We start from the raw sequence: 13,978 nt of genomic DNA on the forward strand, positions 1-13,978 counted from the left end.
TGAGGGGCAGCAGGCAGCCCCAGAACTGCCCAGTGCCCAGAGGCTGCTTGTTACCCCCTGGGAAGCTACAGCCAGCCCAGCCCTGTCGCAGTCGGCCTCCCACCCTACATTCCCCTGCATGCATTTCCCGATCCACACAGCACCTGTTGTGCACCCCGATCCACCCTCCCTGACCTTCACCTTGAAATTCTGCTTTGCTCTGAAATGTTTCAATATCTAATAAAAACGGGAATAATTTGTCTTCACTGTTATTAGGCTTAGCAATTCACATTTTCCCTACTAATGTAAGAGCCTGAATCAATTAAGTAGCTGTCAGTAACAATTTGTTTGATTTTCAACATTTATACATTCCATAAATACTGTACTTTATTTAACTCAGTCTCCCCCAACCTATAGCACTCAGCTGTAGCAAGCAGTCAGCAGGGCTACTATTGTTCAATGCAGCTGGAGGGCCCCTGATTACTGATATAAATCAGTAATAATGAAATATGACAATTTCTACAATTCCTTGCACTGGCCATGCTGGGCAAAGTTTAAATTTAAAATATCTGGTAGATATAAGGTTTCCTAGCTCTGTTCTAATCAAACTGTTTTAATGGTACAAAATGCCATTGCTAGTCTGGTCTGCGCATCAGCTCTTGAACTGAGATTTCAGATTTTTTGGGTTGAACCGAGGGGGGCAAGTTGCTTTAATTTTTCCTTCTCTTCCTGAAGAAACCTCCTCCTCAGTTGTCTCAGACAGACATTCTTAACAAGGCTTATTCAGCAAAGGATCGTGTTAATCAGGGAAGAGAGGAAGATTTATGTTTACAAAAGGATGCAATCAAGGCCTCTATGGATCCTGTGAAGCAGAGCTTATCATCCTCACGCTGCAAATTTGGTATTTTCAAGAGTCTCTATGGATGCAGATCAGAATCAAATCAAGGTGAAGACAAAGCAAACAGATGTTAACTATTTCATTCTTTCATCACAACTTTGCTATATTATACCTGCTTTGTGAAACACTGATTATGGATAATGCAAAATAGTGGGGAGTAACTCAAATGTATAAATCTATAATAATGACCTGCTGTTTTTGAATAATATCTGAATTGAACCTTTTAATGGTATTACAATGGCCTCAAGCAATTATTCAAGAAAGATGTACTAAATGGATACTACATTGTCATTGGTTGAAGCTGTTCTTTTTTGATATTCTATCAGCAAAGAGACACTGTATGAATTTTTGTCTCTGGCTATAATACTAACTTGCTGCAACCTGAACACAGGCAGGGTCAAGTCAGGTTAGAACTTGGAATGGAGGCAAGAAATATAAATTTTAAAATCCATAATTACTCCAGACAGGGAGTCACACCCGGGGTATCCACAGTATTCACATATGTCAGATAGTGCTCCAGACAGGGAGACTAGCAGTAAGAGAAAAGGAATTCCATCAAGGATGCTTGCCTAATTCCGCAATTGCTCCCAAAAGGAAGTCACCAGCAAGGGTGGTTGCCATGGAGGCGACTCCTGACTCTGGCACCTCTGGCAGGTGCTTGGGGGGCCACAGAGTAGTGGGGCACTTTCACTACCCAGCCCTCTCCATCTGCTGGCCTTGTGTGCATGCGCAAGGCGCGAAAACGCTCTGTTCCTATTGGTTGTCACTGTCCGGGCTTCTGGCCATATAAAAAGGCCTGCGAGCCTTTTGCTTCCGATTGGTTGTTGTAGAAGGAGAAAAAAGTGTTTGTTCAGCATCGCCATGTGTCTTCATCATTCGCACGCGAACGAAGTATACAACACTGTCCTTTGAGAGATTTGGGCTTCCTTAAATGCCAGTGTGGGTGTGAAATTTATGCATAAGCACACAAGAAGGGGGCATGAGGCTAAGTATACTGGTTATGCCTCTTCCATATAAACTGAAAGAATGGAGTGGGGAAAGCACCAACAGAGAAAGCTTTTCACCAATAGTACATTGTTTTTAGACAAAGGGAAGAGATAACATCTTTTTCTTACTGTTTAAGGCTATTCGTGTCACTCTCAAGACCATTGCATAATTTTTTTTGGTTGCTGGCCCAATCCATCTAGCCAATAAGTTACATCTGCATAAATTAAAAAACTTGATTCTAAGTGAGATCTATCTATCTATCTATCTATCTATCTATCTATCTATCTATCTATCTATCTATCTATCTAATTTATTGGCTGCCTATCTTACCACAGGGTAATTCTGCAATCACCTACAAGATCAAGAGGCTCTAGATAACTGCCTAATATCCAAAAGGGACAGGTCTTTAGTTCAATTTTTTAATTGACATTGATCATTAGCTTCCAGGAACATATCTTTTAAATCCTAGATATGCTTTAAGGATAACTAAATGGATTTACCTTGGTAATGTTACTAGCACAAACAAAATGTAGTCATACTTAAATGGTTGCCAAGTCCAGATGAATTTCTGCTGACCCATTTAAATTTCCTTAAATTAATAACTATCATAACTGAGAATGGAAATTCTCATGATGTTATAAATGGTTATTGTTATGTCCCGAGCCTTGCAAACGGGCTCGGGGCGTTTGCAGGCAGTCCCGGGCAGGTGCAAGCTGCCCGGGACCAGACAGGCTGTCGCCAGTGCATGTGCGGGTGCTGGCACGGGAAAAGTAACACATTGACCCGGGAATTGCCTATATAAGACGCTGGGAGCTTTTGGGCGTTGCTGAAGCCTTCATCTGTAACCTGAACACAGAATAAAAGAAAACCTGAGAACTACAACTGCTTCTCGTGTCTTGCCTTTCGCGAAGGACTCAACACTGGCGATGAGGATGGGATGCCTTGCACCGACGGAAAAGAAAAAAAAGGTGTAAGCTTACCCAAGGGAGTCCTGAGCGGCGGAACGGCGTTGACTCGGCAGCTACCCGCCAATCCAGTGCGCAGTCGGGGGTAGGCTGGAGGATAGACCCGTCTCCTGAAGATGGCAAAAATTGGAAGGCTTTCGGAGTTCGACGTCTCACATCCAGAGAGGTGGGAGTCCTACGTAGCCAGGGTGGAAAACTACCTCAAGGTGAACCAAGTGAGGGAAGATAGCTTGAAGGCTGCCACCCTGCTGTGTGTCTGCGGTCAAGATGCCTTCGAAATCGCAGAGAACCTCGCAGCACCTGTCCCATTAGAGTCTGTCAGCTACGCAGATCTAAAGAAGCTACTGAAGGAGCACTTCCAGCCTAAGATGTCCGTCATCGCATGGCGCCACACCTTTGAGCAGAGAGATCAACAATCCGGAGAATCGGCCAAAGAATACATCGCTGCATTAAGAAAGGCCACCAAGCACTGCGAGTTCAACGACCTTGAAGAATGACTGAGGGACCGATTCGTGTGCGGGCTAAGTCATCGAGAGTTACAACAGAGGCTTTTCGCCAAAGAGGACTTGTCCTTCCAAGATGCCTTGAGAGAAGTCACCGCAGAAGAAGCAGCAGGCGGCGCCATCAAGAACATGCGGCCGATCAGGAACAGTCCAGATGTTGCATCTGTGCACCAAGAAGAAGTCCAAGGGAACTCCGAGGAGGATCCGGACGAGGAAGTCGACCGTCTCCACCCCATGAAGGAAGGGAACCAGAAAGGAAGCTCTTCAGCTCCCCTCAAGTGCATCGGCTGTGGAGGTCGCCACAGGAGAACCGACTGCAAGTTCCGCTCCACTATCTGCCGGGCGTGCGGAAAACAAGGACATATTGCAGCTGTGTGTCTGGGCCGACGAAAGGTACAACCTCAGGAAGAATTACGCCTGAAAGGTACCAGGGTCCCCAGCCAGAATAGGGTGGGGTTTTGCGCTTCGCGAAGGAGCATCCTTAGGACAGGCACACACAAGCCAATTAAGAAAAAGCTGTCACTCAAGGTGAAGCTACAAGGGGTTCCATTAACTATGGAACTAGACACGGGGTCTGCACTTTCAATCATCTCCTTACATACATTTAGGAAGATTTGTTCCGGCAGTGGAACTCAGGCCAAGTTAAGGCCTTCTGACATTGTGCTAACAGACTTTCAGAATTCGAGAGTGTGTGTTAAGGGGGAGGCCACCCTTAACGTTCAGTACAAGAATTTTGAAGGTCCACTAGACCTATTAGTAGTAGAGGGTGAACGAACGAGTCTCATAGGACTCGAGTGGTTTGAGGCCTTGGGGATACACGTCACGGGGCTCAACAGCTTACAAACACTCGATCTGCAGGAAGTCTGCAAAGAATTCGCAGATGTCTTCAGCCCCCAGCTGGGCACATTCAAAGGACCCCCCGTGTCCTTAAAACTAGACCCCACTGTCACTCCTATTAGAATTAAAGCAAGATAATAGGAGTGACAGTGTTTTGCTTTAAAGAGTAAAATTGACACTGAGTTGGACAAACTGATCCAACAAGGAATTCTAGAACCTGTTGACTCCAGTCCTTGGGAGACCCCCATTGTCACGCCTCTAAAGGCAAATGGGGACATTCGCATTTGTGCCGATTACAAATGCACTCTGAATAAGGCATTACAGCAACATGCCTATCCTGTTCCTGTGGTCAGTCATATCCTGGCCTCTCTCAAGGGGGGGCGTGTTTTTGCAAAGCTTGACCTAGCTCAAGCGTATCAACAGCTGCCTGTTGATGATGATGCTGCTATAGCTCAGACTATTGTGACCCACAGAGGAGCCTTTAAGGTAAAAAGGCTACAGTTTGGAGTGAATGTCGCTCCTGGGATTTTCCAAAGCGTAATGGAAAACACACTACGAGGTATACCGGGGGTTTGCCCCTACTTTGATGATGTCTTAATTGCAGGAGACTCCACACACATTCTAGCTGAACGGCTAAGGGCTGTTTTATTAAGATTCAGGAAGACAGGCCTCAAGCTTAAGAAGGACAAATGCAAAATAGGGGTGCCTTCTACTGAATTTTTGGGGTTCAAAATTGATGCTGCTGGGATTCACCCTGCTGAATCCAAACTAACTGCCATTTTAGAAGCACCTAGGCCAAAGTCTAAGGCCGAACTTCAGGCCTTCCTGGGCCTCCTGAATTTTTACAATTCTTTTCTTCCACATAAAGCTAGTGTAGCTGAGCCTCTTCACAGGCTATTAGACAAACAAGCAGTGTGGCAGTGGTCACAAACACATGAGAATAGTTTCAATGAGGTCAAGGCCTTGCTCACTTCTAACAGTGTACTTGCACACTTCAATGAGTCCCTTCCTGTGTGCATCGCTTGTGATGCTTCCCCTTACGGGGTCGGAGCTGTCCTGAGCCACCTCAGGTCTGATGGAACTCAGGTTCCTGTTGCATATTACTCCAGAACATTGTCTTCTGCTGAGCGCAACTACGCTCAGATAGACAGGGAGGCTTTAGCTGTTGTTGCTGGAATTAAAAAAATTCCATGATTTTTTATATGGCAGGCATTTCACGGTCTTCACTGACCATAAGCCTCTGCTGGGACTGTTTACCACATGTAAGCAAACTCCCCAAATCATTTCACCTAGAATGCTCAGGTGGTCTATTTTTTTGTCTGCATATAATTTTTCATTATTTCACAAGCCTGGGAAAGAGATGGGCCATGCTGATGGCCTCAGTAGATTGCCCCTGCCAGTAATAGAAGCTGACCCTGCGCCAGCTGTTAACATTCTATCCATCCAAGCCTTGCCAGAGTCCCCTCTGAACGCCAAGGATGTAGCCGCTGAATCGGGCACAGATCACACACTTTCACGTGTCCTTTCTTGGGTTTTGTCTGGATGGCCTGAGCACTGTCCTAGTCCTGAGTTTCAGAGTTTCTGGTCTAAAAGGAACGAGTTGTCCACCTCTCAGGGTTGTCTGCTTTGGGGAAACAGAGTTGTCATTCCCACCTCAATGAGGACTAGGATCTTAGGTTCCCTCCACGAGGGTCATCCTGGCATTGTTCGAATGAAGGCCCTTGCGCGCAGCCACTTGTGGTGGCCTGGTTTAGACAAGGACATTGAGGCTAAGGTGCATGCATGCCACCTGTGCCAACGCTCTCGCCCAGAGATGCCCCAAGCTCCTGTGCATAGATGGGAGGAAACACAGTCCCCATGGTCTAGGGTGCACATTGACTACGCTGGGCCCTTTCAGGGCCAATTCTTCTTGGTCCTCGTTGACAGCCATTCAAAATGGCTTGAGGTTGTACCTGTCTCATCCACCACCACTGCAAAGACTATTCAGGTACTGAGGGGGATTTTTGCTGCACACGGGCTCCCAGACGTCATTGTGTCTGACAACGGCCCTCAATTTACTTCCTCCGAATTCCAAGCTTTCTTGCAGGCCAACATGATTCGTCATGCCACTTCTGCACCCTTCCACCCGTCCACCAACGGTATGGCTGAACGCATGGTTCGCATCACCAAGGACGCCTTGAAGAAACTCACCTATGGGGACTGGCATCACAGGTTGGCTGACTTTCTCCTTTCTTATCGCACCACACCGTCCACTTCTACAGGGAGAAGCCCAGCTGAACTTCGCTGGGGGCGCAAACTGACTACGAAGCTTGACCGGTTGCATCCGGACAGACTACCTTTATCTACCTCACACCCTAGGGCACCTAGACAACTACTTGTGGGTGCCCCGGTTTGGACTCGCAATTACGGGCCTGGTCATACATGGGTCCCCGCTTCTATTTCGAGGGTCACAGGTCCTCTATCCTACGAGGTAGCCCTGGACAACAGTCGTGTCCTGCGCCGGCACATCGACCAACTCCGCCCTAGGCGGGATCTTCCAGATGAGACTCCTGGGTCTTTTCCAGGGGGGGAGGGGGACCCTTTAGAGCAAAGGGAGGGGCACGAGCTGCTGCCCACCTCCAATGATGGAGCCACAAACGGCCCATTCCAAGATTCCGCGAGTGCCCCAAACAGGAATTCTAAGAGCCTATCCAACTACCAGGCATTCACGCCTACTCCAGCCAGGGAGTCACCCCGGGGGTACAATCACTATTCACCTGCACAGCACAGTACTCCAGTCAGGGAGGATACCCGGGAGCATCCCAATAAATCATACCCCGCAAGAGAGCTGGCACATAATCCCCAGAGCTGGCCTGACCTTACCCCAAGTCCTACAGGGGGTCAAACATACAGGGAGGTGGTCGAGGAACCAAGTCCCGACTGCAACACCTCTAGCCCAAATCAGGGAGTAACTGAGTTTTGGGAAGGTACAGAAACCCACACGAGCCCGGACACAGAACGGGGTTTAGGGAATGGACAGCCTCCTGACAGGTCTTGGACGGACCTATTACTTCAAGGGGCCCGAGGGCCTACAGCTAGGCAGGTCAACCAGGTCACAAAGTGACAGAAGCCCTGGCCTGACGAGCCCGGTGGGCGAGCAAGCAGGCCAGGCATTGGGGCACAGTCCTTGGAAGGCACCAAGGCAAGATAAGGAGAACAGGCTCACGTCTCCCTTCAGTCAGGGAACACCTGTCAGAAACCCAGAGCTGAGAAGGTCACAGAGAGCAAGGAAATCTCCTAAGTACTTAGAGGATTACATAACATTGCTGGCTAAACAAAAGCCAGTAAACAGTAGGAGCACTGGGGAGTAGAACACTGCATCAAGAAATAATTGTATGTTGGTAGTAGTCTTAGCCCGGGGGAAAGGGGTGTTATGTCCCGAGCCTTGCAAACGGGCTCGGGGCGTTTGCAGGCAGTCCCGGGCAGGTGCAAGCTGCCCGGGACCAGACAGGCTGTCGCCAGCACCTGTGCGCATGCGCGGGTGCTGGCGCGGGAAAAGTAACACATTGACCCGGGAATTGCCTATATAAGAGGCTGGGAGCTTTTGGGCGTTGCTGAAGCCTTCATCTGTAACCTGAACACAGAATAAAAGAAAACCTGAGAACTACAACTGCTTCTCGTGTCTTGCCTTTCGCGAAGGACTCAACAGTTAGGATAAACTCTCTTTTCTAATTAAAAGTTTATGGCTTGAAGGATCTAATATTTATAATCCAACAACAAGCAGGAAAATGAAGTATGTAGGTAATGAACCATACAAACATGTCTTTTTTTAGAGGGCAGTTAGAGAAACCTATATTTCATATCATTTATACAATCTTCCACCTAGTTATTTTCAATTTTAAAAAAGATTATAAGAATTGACAACATTCAAAAATATCAAAAAAGTAAGGGCACCTGATGCTTCTTTGAATAACCATTCTTGCTGTGGACTGCAATATTCCTATATGTACTTGTTTGCAAGACCATTTCAAACTCTTATTTTTTCAGGCAGACTATTGATACCAACCACAAAAGATTTTAATACTATAAATTCTCTCTTTGAGTTCTTGTAACTGAAGCTGATATCTGTTTCTTTGTTCAATATTTTAGATTAGGAAAGCTCTTGGGCATTCCCTCTATGTTTCCCTTTATTTTACCAGGCAAAATATGGTCTGTGGGTATTTTAACTCGCCATGCTATTTACAACTGTTAACAGTTCAGGAATACAGGAATGCCTCCAGGCTGGAACTGAGCTATAATATGCCCAATCTACAGAAAAAAGTCTCCAATTAATGCTGCAAACTATAGATTATAAATTTATTGTTTAATATAGGAAGCTGTGTCCAGATTTCTAAATAATAAATTAGCATCATTTCTGGAAAAAGGATCATTAGTCACAGAAGCCCAAGCTGCCTTCAGGAAATGCCAGTTCACTCTGGATCTCTGTCTGGCCCTCTCACACTGCAGAAAAATATTCCATTCTCCCAGTAGAGGAACTGCTACATTTATGGGCCAGAGGGCTATATTTGACTTCCCCTAAATCCAAAGTCTGGCAAAAATTCAACAAAATGCTACTGACAAGAGATTAGTTCTTCTAATCTCTGTACAAAGACAGAGGTCTGTACAAAAATAGTCAACTGCAAATCAGATGTAATGATGGTGATCTTAGAAACATTATCCCTATGAATGAGGGTGCACGTCAGGGCTGCATTTTCACCACAACACTGTTTAACCTCTATGTTAATGATCTGGCATTATTTCTAAACTGCATGAAAGGCCATTTCCCTTGATTGTAGAAGACTATGTTTGATGCTCATGCTGAATAATATAGTTTTACTCTCCCATTCAAGATTGAGACCCACGCATCTTCTAAGCTTGGCTGATTATGGGAAGTATATATTGAAATATACTAGGACAGATCTAAAATCCTGATCTTCAAGAGGAAACTTAACTGCCATAAATGGGTGTTTGCCTGTCTGTATTACATATAGTCTTCGACTTACGACCACAATTGAGCCCAACATTTCTGTTGCTAAGTGAAACACTTTTTAAGGGAGTTTTGCCCCATTTTATTTGCTTGTCAGAAGGCGCAAAAGGAGATCACATGACCCCGGGATACTGCAACCATCATAAATATGAGTCAGTTGCCAAGCGTCTGAATTTTGATTACATGATCATGGGGATGCTGCAGTGGTCATAAGTGTGAAAAACGGTCATAAGTCACTTTTTTTCAGTGCCGCTATAATTTTGAACAGTCACTAAACAAGTAATTTGAGGACTACTTGTACATTTATATGGCTGGCCTTTTCACAGAAGGGACTCTGGGCACCATCCCACAATCAAGAAAAATAACAAATATATAAAAACAGTTATTATAAAATCAATTATTACAAATGAAAATATACTATAATCAAGTGGGCTTTAGGCATCTTGGCCTGTTTTTTCACCAATTCTCTGTTCTGGTGAACTCACCATTGTCCTCCAGTGAGAAGCCAACTTGTCTGCACTTCTGCATTTCTTCTGTTCAAGGATAGATACTACATTCCAGGTGCAGTTCAAACTTTTAATGCTAAGCTTGCCTCATACCTCCCATGCTATGCTTCTGTGCAGATATAATATCTCAAGAGCTTTGTAGTATTCAGTTGTGTTTTTTAAAAACCGTCTTAGCACTACACAGCTGTGTCCCAAATGATATAGCCCTTTTAAAGACAGGACAAAGGCCACTGAAAGCCAGAGAATATTGAGCTGCAATTATTCTTTCAAGGACTAACAGTCCCTGCTGGTATTTGTGCATAAGCAGAAGGAAAGGACAGCATAAAACCAAAGCATTATAATATTCACATACAGATTACAAGTCCTCCCATGTATGCACTTATTAAATGTATAAATGTTAATTTATTAAACATATACATATAGCTTCTACCTAAATAGATCAATTCAAACTCAGTATAAAACCAAGAAATAAAAAACATGCAGTCAAATGCGGAGTGTGATGTTAAATGATCTAATCACAGGTTGTTAAAATGTTCATAGCCTGAACTAGCTATTTAAAGAGAATAAGGAAGAGACAGTCTTATCTATCTCAGAAAGAAGGTCTATGATTAAGATTATCATACTAAAGAGAGTTTTCTTGAATACCTTTGAGAAAACATTGAGATATGACTGGGCCTCCAATGGTGGCATAAATTATGTACACTTAAAGAGATGTTCCTTTAACAGTTGTTTCTTTAGTTAAAAGGATTGTCTATTATTGTACTGTATTCAGCTTGGATATCAGTTGACTCTGGGCAGCTCACAGCATAAAAAACAAATTGCAATTTGAAATTCAGATAAAGCAAATAATGAATAAGATAGTGAATGCAGCTAAAAGGAACAAGTGGCTTCAGTCACCCTAGCCTAAAGTCTGGAAGAAGACCCAGGTCTTTAAAGCCCACTGGAATGCTATCAGGGTGGCAACCACCTGGTTCTCTGGGGGATCCTTATTCCAGAGGGCACTAAGGTCTGGGTGGATGGCACTGTTTCTTCAAACAGATCAAACTGGCAGAGCTGATATCACATGAGACAGGTGACTCCTCAGTAATCAGGCCCTATGCCATGTAGGGCTGCCCACCTTCTCAACAACCTTCCCTAAAAATGGAAGTTTGGAGACAGAATGATGGTTATCAAAAATCACTGGAGGAGTTGCACCAACCCCTTCTTCAAAGAGGCTGTCACTACAGGATGAACCCAAGTAAAGGCCATCTCCCAGGCCACTTTCACAATCTTGAAGGGGCCTGGGTTCAGGAAACGTGGCTCAACCGTGTCTACCTCCTCAGAAGTTATTGGTGCAAATATTTATTGAAGAATAATTCTGGAAAAGAAAAACCTTAACATTTCTTCTATTCATGACAAAGTCCTTACAACCATAACCTTACAGACCACAAAAATAAATATTGATAGTTTATTTTTCAAGGTAAATTAGTTGAACATAATATCTAGATAATGGATTTGATAATATTTATTAGATTTATATCTTATCTTTCCTCCAGGGAAAGATAATGTACAACATCCTCAATGTTTCTTCTTAACAACAAACCTGTGAGGTCAGTTGGGCTGAGAGGTTATGGCTTGCCTAAAGTTACTCATTGTTTCCATGTCTAGGGATGGGTTTGTATCTGGGTCTTCATTATTTTAATCTAGTAATTTAACCACTACACCAATACCGATTTCTAGTATGAAAACACAATCACTAACAATCTAGACATGGAGAATAAAATTCTGTCTACATCTGGGATGCCAACTAAGCAAAGGTGTTTTTGTATTACTTATTACTCTGCTCATGTATCGAGTAGTAACCTTATCTGTAGATGTACCCATCTAATTTATCTCTCAGCCTATGATATAAATCTAACTACTAAATTATAAATGCCTACATTACTAATACAATTATTTTCCATCTTGATTAAACAGATGTTATCTATCATGATTTGCTGGTTCAATACTACTTTTGATTATTTTATATTTGTGGGGGAACACATGCTAGCTTGTCATAATCAGCCTAGGTAACTCAGGTTCATAAAGTTAACAATAAGGCAAGCACTTCTATTTGGGGGAGCGGGTTAAAAAAATCCCCAATAGAAAGGCAACCAAAGGTCCATACCTGGAATACTGTATCCAGTTTTGGTCACCACATTACAAAAAAAGATGTTGAGACTTTGAAAAAAAAAGTGCAAAGAAGAGCAACTAAGATGATTAAAGGCCTGGAGACTAAAATATATGAAGAAAGGTTGCAGGATTTGGGAATGGCTAATCTAGAGAAAAGAAGGGCTAGGGGGAATATGATAGCAGTATTCCAGTATTTGAGAGACAGCCACAAGGAGGAAGGGGTCAATTTATTTTCCAAAGTACCAGAAGACAAGGCAAGAAACAACGGGTGGAAACTAATCAAGGAGAGAAGCAATCTGGAATTAAGGAGAAACGTCCTAACAGTGAGGACAATTAACCAGTGAAATAACTTGCCTTCAGACATTGTGGGTGCTTCATCACTCGAGGTTTTTAAGAAGAGCCGAGGTGGCGCAGCAGTTAGAGTGCAGTACTGCAGGCCACTTTAGCTGACTGTGTTCAGCAGGTCAGCGGTTCAAATCTCACCGGCTCAAGGTTGACTCAGCCTTCCATCCTTCTGAGGTAGGTAAAATGAGGACCCAGATTGTTGGGGGCAATGTAAATATATATATACATTGCTTACTGGTGTACACCGCTTAGAGAGTGCTTGCACTTAAAGCGGTATATAAGTCTCATAAATAAATAAATAAATAAATAAATAAATAAATAAATAAGAGACTGGACAGCCACTTGTCTGAAATGATATAGGGACTCCTGCTTGAGCAGGGGGCTGGACTAGAAGACCTCCAAGGTTCCTTCCAGCTCTATTCTGATTAAGGGCTCTAGTTTAGCAAACGCCAGAATCGCTACACTACAACCAGCATATCTTCTCTTATTTAAACCTTCCACAAATAACCCTGCTGCAAAGGTCAGCAAAAGTTGGCTATTTTGGACTGAAATTATTGGATAAGCATCTTCATACTTTGCTTAGCAGGTCTAAAATGGCTTGTTAATATGGCTTAACAAGTAAGAAACAATATAATTCTATGCTGTCTCCCTTGTGTCACAGTAGGTCACAGTCAATTAATCTCTATTATAGCTTACTATGTAATGAAGATACATTATTGGTATGCATATTTAATATTTAGAAATTATTTTTGTGTATGAATCAGAGTATTGTACTCCTCTAAATTGTATTTAAACTGTACATTAGTGAAGTTATTCAAAGCCAGTATAATATCTGGTCTCTAAATATTTTATTTTCTAGAGTTTGCTTCAAATTCTTTAAAACCATTTTATATAGACATTGAGCAGACATGTCAAATACAAGGCCGGCCCGTGAAGTGGTTTCATGTGGCCCGCAAAGCCATCCTGGAAGGCCCCCGCTGCCTTGGCCCCAGCCCAGGCCAGCCGGGAGCCAATGTACAATTTTGTGGTGGCCATCTATGCTGAAACGCATTCAGTCTTAGCTCCATAAGGCCATTTGGAAACAGCGAGGAACCAGCCCCTGCCGCGTTGGCCCCACCCCCTGGGTGCATGCTGGGGAGGTGTCACCTTTTGTGAGGAATGAAGAAATGTACCATCACCTGGAAGTGGCCAGCAAAAGGCCCTCGCCTACTTCATATATCCAGCTTGATGGGGGAGAGGTTTCAGCAGGCAGTGGGGCGCTCTCCTCACAGCACCAAGAGGCTGAGCCAGGCAGTACAAATCCAAAAAAGCACAAGGCTGCCCAGTTCCCAGCCTGCCCAGTTTTGGTAGGCAGCAGGGCGCTCTCCTCACAGTGCCGAGAGGCTGAGCTGGACGAATCAAAAAAAAAAGTACAAGGCCACCCAACTCCGTCTGCCCAGTTTTGGCAGGCAGCGGGGCGCTCTCCTCACAGTGCTGAGACAGGTGCCACGAATCTGATGAGAAGTGCAATGCTGCCTAGCCCCCAGCCTGCCCAGTTTCACCAGGCAGCAAGGTGCAAAGCTGCCAAGCTTCACACCGTCCAGCTCAACCTCTCGGTACTGTGAGGAGAGTGCCCCGCTGCCTGCTGAAACTACCCCACCCCACCCCATCCATGCCCACCCAGTAGGCCGCACCCACTCTGGCTACACCCCCCCCCCAGGGAAACCGCAATGCTGATGCGGCCCTCAATGAAATTGAGTTTGACACCCCTGCCATAGAGAACTAGTGTTTTAAATCAGTGTTTCTCAACCTCAGCAACTTTT

This window comes from Crotalus tigris, unplaced genomic scaffold (genome assembly GCF_016545835.1).
Source record: "Crotalus tigris isolate CLP2741 ecotype Arizona unplaced genomic scaffold, ASM1654583v1 scf7180000018168.854452, whole genome shotgun sequence".
Taxonomy (NCBI): Eukaryota; Metazoa; Chordata; class Lepidosauria; order Squamata; family Viperidae; genus Crotalus; species Crotalus tigris.